Source organism: Montipora capricornis, chromosome 3 (assembly GCF_036669925.1).
Source record: "Montipora capricornis isolate CH-2021 chromosome 3, ASM3666992v2, whole genome shotgun sequence".
NCBI lineage: Eukaryota > Metazoa > Cnidaria > Anthozoa > Scleractinia > Acroporidae > Montipora > Montipora capricornis.
This window is the reverse complement of record NC_090885.1, coordinates 15406817-15411816: the sequence shown is the minus strand read 5'-3', so window position 1 is coordinate 15411816 and position 5000 is coordinate 15406817. Positions and strand designations below refer to the sequence as shown.

Here is a 5000-nt window from a genome sequence, read left to right as displayed (position 1 = left end):
AGCAAGTAAACAAGCGCATACGTGGTTGATCTGCCTGGAAGAGCAAACTGTTAAATAGATCAATTTTGTCGATGACCTGCTTAAATAGGGGGGCTAACGTGAAACCCTCAAATATTTTAGCTATTTGAGAAGTTAAGGTAACTGGCCTTAGATCGTTCTTAATACATTTAGGTGGTGAACATTTGGGGAGGGGCGTGACTAAAGACTCCTTGATCTGATAAGGGATGAATCCTTGGCCTAGCGAAGCACTGTAAATGTCAGTAACTACTGGCGCAAGTTCAGAAGCAAATTCCTTCCAGACCTTGTTAGGAACCGCTGAGGGCCCAGGCGATTTATTGATCTTGACTTGTGCAGGGCTTTATAGCAGCTACAGACATCAACAAGGAACTCCCTTGGGACATCAAGGTTATGATCCAGGTCAGCAAGCGTGGTGTCTAGGGGGGTAAAATGTGATGTAAGGGCAGACAAAAAGGAGTTGAACTTCTCTGCTAGGGCAGCTGGAGTGGGAGTATCCTCATCGAGTAACTGGGTTACCCAATCTGTTTGAGCTCTTTGACCAGTAAGGCCCTTACTGGTACCTCACGCCACCAACGACTGGTGCTACTTTCTTTAAGGGAGGCCACCTTACTATAGAACTTTTTTTTTACATTCCATGCATGCCCTCTGCACCTTATTACGCAACTCTTTGTAGTGCTGCGAGTCATTTCCATAGACAGCAAGAGCTTTTGGCATTTAATGATCAGGGATTTTAGCTTGCCTGTGATCCAGGGTTTATCTGAAGAGCAGCATTTAGTACGCTGCAAGGGAAGATAGTAGCTGACTGTCTCTGTCCAGGCAGAATTAAACAAATCATATTTTTCCTGGACATGTGTAAGGCTCAAAACATCAGACTAGTCATACTGTGTAATTCAGCAACCAAACTCAAGGACTCTACTAGGCCTGAGGTCCCTTTTAGATATAATGTTCACAGGCTGGGTTTGATTTGGTGGAATGGTCTTGGGCTTGATCAGCACAGTAAAATGGTCACTTGTACCAAGCTTGGGCAACTGGAGAGGTGAGCGAACAATTTGGGTTTGTTAGACAGGCACCATTCCAGAGTCCAGTATCCCTGGTTAAGATCTTAATCAATTGTGATAGGCCAGTAGAATTCTTGGTTCGTTGTTCCGCAATTCCTGTGCTTGTAGGGTTGAAGTCCCCACATACTACAGGTAGCCCTTCAGGATGCCATGACAGGAACCAATAAATATTTTTCCGGATTAGATCTAGTAAAGCTAAATTCTCGGCAGCTCCATTACTGGGAGGATGGTAAACAACACCCAGTAAAATGCAGGAAATAACTCTTGGGAGTCAAAATGGTCGTATTTCTAACCACAGTGATTCATTTTCTGATGATTCATATGACAGGATCCTCTTGCAAGGTATCTGTGAATTAACATAAACACAAACACCACCCCAACCATCAGATCTGTCACATCTATAAGAGCAATACCCACTTAGAGAAATGAGCGAGTCACAGATAGAAGGATTCAGCCATGTTTTGACCAAGCAAATAATGCCAGGCAGTTTGTCCATCGTATAGCGAAGAGAACAAATATTCGCCAGTAAAATACTGGGGAACCACAGCACTAACGACTTGCTTGGCTGGCCCAGAAACTTGACCCATTTAAGATGAGAGCCTCCCAAGAACACTGGAACAATAGGGCCCATGGGATTTCTCGCGCTGAACAGCATAACTTCACTCTTGCCGAGATGTGGTGTCAGCTGGTTGTTTTGGCACCAAGAATAAACTTCGTGTAAGGCCTTATTTAACTGTGCGATTGCCAGGTCTGCCGAGTCTCCTATACAGTAAACTGTTGTGTCATCAACGAACATGTATATATAGCAGCGACCCTGATTGGACCATTGACGATCGCTTCAATTCCTTTCGTAAACAAATCTCGTCAGTGCATTGCTTGCAAATAATCAGCATAATACAAAATGCACCCGCCCCCTTGCGACCTTTTCTATCCAGCCGCAAGAACTTCATTCCATTAATTTCCACCGAGTCATCTGAGATAGTCTTATCAAGATATGTTTCAGTTACAGCCAGATCGAATCTCAAATCTGCACAACTTCTGCAAACATCGTTAAGTTAACTCTTCTATTTTGTTCCGTAAGCTGCAAACATTCAAATGAGCCACTCTAAGATCTTCCGTTGAGCCAGCCTCTAATTTATGTACAATGTCAGAGAAGTAGATTTCATGTGTCTCTTCTTTACTACTGAGCGAACCAGAGAGAACAGCTGGAGTTGTTGTACCCACCACTTCCATGAACGATTCATCCAAAATAGACACAAAAGGAAGAAAGGATAACAGATTCAAATCTGAAGCAGTTTCTTGTTTGAACTGCTGACAACATAGGAGACAAGTCCAATCGTAGAAATATTATCTAAAATTTCCTTATATTGCTTGGGTGACACTCCTTCACACGAGTTACAGACCAGCGACCGATGATTTAAGGCCATAGTCCTTGTGCAGGTAAAACAACTCTTTCTCTCAGTGTGCGGTCCAGGGTTTAAATTTATGTCCCAGCTAATAGCCAAATCAATTGAAAAGTTGAATCAGAATTAGGGTAACGATTCAGTCTTGCCTGAGAGAATGCTTTGACTAAAATGCGCACGCATCCAACATGGCTTCTGTTCATAAACACAAATGGAACAGCGTGGTTTTGTGAGTCAACTCAGTTGAAGGTTTGCAGCTTACGCATCTAATCCTTAGCTGTGTGATCTACTTCTTCGTGTGGTCATTTTTCAAACCCAGAAAAGCAAATGTACAAGGAGAGAATAAGATAGCATTTTAGCGGTGAGTTTTGACGTCCGCCTGCCATGTGTTCATATAAACGAGAACAAATCTGCCAAAATACCTGTATGATTCTTACAAAAAATTCCTAGCCAAGACATTCAAAGCCGCCCTTCTTGAAGAGCGAGGCTACCCTAAGCATCCTACTATGTAGAGAACACTATCTGAGGTCACTTTTTCTGGAAGACAGTTGACAGTTAAACAAAAAGCCAAAACCACAGAGAATTCTACCATTTCTCACAACATACAACCCAGCAGTGTCAAGTAACACTGACGCGCAACTGGAGTTTTATTGAAAACCAGCCATAATGCTGACAAACTATTGAATCTTGAAGCCTCCTTTAATGTCATACAAGAGGAGTAAATCACTCAAGCACATGCTCGTTATACTAAAGCAAAACTATTATTTTTAGTAGTAGTATTATTAAAACTGTGAAATGAAGGTTTCATAATTATCTGTAACCAAAAATCCACAAAAGGGAGACAGTGCAGGTCTGTCAAATTATTTCAAATTCTCAGCACAGTGGGTTGTGTTTTTATTAATAAAGTGTTGACATACATAGACACATAGACTCTAAGTGGTCGCTTACGAGAGCTTCAAAAACAATGTGGAAGTCCAGTTGGGTAATCCTAAAGGTGGTCGCGGTCGCTTACGAGAGCTTTCAATTACGGAGTTTAAATGACATTTAAAATGGCATTTTACATTGGTGGTCGTAACTACAGCTGGTCGCTTACGAGAGTGGTTACAATGAGAGCTTCTACTGTATTTGGCTTTCTATCGCTTTCATCTTTCCTTTTAGCAATTCCTATAACAACATTAATTGAAACGAGATGCTTCCGTGAAGCATACACTGGGTTGCCTGTGGTACGTGTTACAGAAAATCAGAAGGCACTGAATTGTGTGGTATGTGAACTACAGCATTCCAGTCTCTGAAGAATAACAAATAAAAGAGAAGCGAGAAACATTGGCTTCTGGGCTGACATGTTGATAATTTTCAAGTTCCCTCACAACTTCTTTTCACCACAAGTTTAAGCATGCCCTCTGAGCATCTGACAGCTTTGTAATACCAAAGTTCACTGAAGTTAAGCCCTGTCCAGCGGGGTTAGTGTTTGGATGGGAGACCAAAACAATATACCCCTCTTAAAACAGAAGGATCGGACTGAAAATACTATTAATGCTAACAAATGCGAACTCAGCAAGGTACAGATTTTGTTAGCTTGCTTTATGCAAAACAAGAACATCATTCTAAAAGCTTATTCTACGCAAAAACTAGGTTCTGGAGGTAATTTTGAGAGTAGAAATCAAGGTTACGCGGCAGATGGCAAATACAAACTCACGATTTAATTAAGTTAAAACACCAGAAAGACGCTAACCTCATTTTGACAAGAAAATGCTTTACTATTGCCATAAAAACTATCCAGTTAAGCTCGCATATCATAAAACATGATGAATTCATAAAGGCCGCCTTTTCCAGCGAACAATTTTTTGAAACAAACAACATATTTGCTATTAGAGGCAAAAACCCCTTCTATTTCATTACATAAGTGAAGAGAAGAAACTCAATCGTGTCAAATATGCACAATATTGCAACAAACTAAATTTCAGGATCATACCGTTTCCATGAAGAACCTTTTCCTTGAATAATGAAGCACAAAATACACGACAAGCTTTCTTTCAAATAATTCTTGGCTGTTACATTTCCAATTATTTTTTTTACCTGAAGACATGTGCAGAGTTGATCACAGATCCACGTAAGGTGTTCGATTCGTTCAATCGTTCTCTGTCTTCGGTGAACCCATAAGTTACCAGAGAATTTTCCATTTGGTTTCAGTGTTCTACATAACAGCACACTTTGATTTCGGCTCGACGGGTGATAGATTGTTGTCGAAGTCCATTACTTGTCGCTTTTGAGATTCCAGGTGTTTGTTTTTCACCGCCTGCCTAGTTTATCCAACTGACTTTCCATTATTGAGCTCCATAAGGGTATATTTTATTTAAGGATCCACTAAAACGGCATTCGCGTTACATGACTTTTGACACCATTGCAGGCTAAGTTAATGATTCTCCTGTGTCCACCAGAGAAATCTACGCATTTCCACTACCCTCTCGATCCTAAGAAAATACGCGCAGAAGGCTCTATGCACAAAGACACCACTTACCAG

The 5000-nt window shown here is 41.1% G+C and overlaps 1 protein-coding gene and 1 long non-coding RNA gene across 6 annotated transcripts in view; one reads left to right on the top strand and one right to left on the bottom strand.

Moving 5' to 3' along the window:
- LOC138042379 (schlafen family member 13-like) overlaps nt 1-5000 on the bottom strand; it is an 87782-nt gene that overhangs the window by 21781 nt on the left and 61001 nt on the right. The window lies entirely within an intron of this gene.
- The window catches only part of LOC138042380 (uncharacterized), a 34149-nt gene that overhangs the window by 2458 nt on the left and 26691 nt on the right, over nt 1-5000 (top strand). The window contains exon 1 of the long non-coding RNA XR_011130988.1: nt 1-2840. This exon is cut by the window's left edge and continues 2458 nt beyond it. This is a non-coding gene — a long non-coding RNA (uncharacterized lncRNA). The remainder of the gene's footprint in view (nt 2841-5000) is intronic.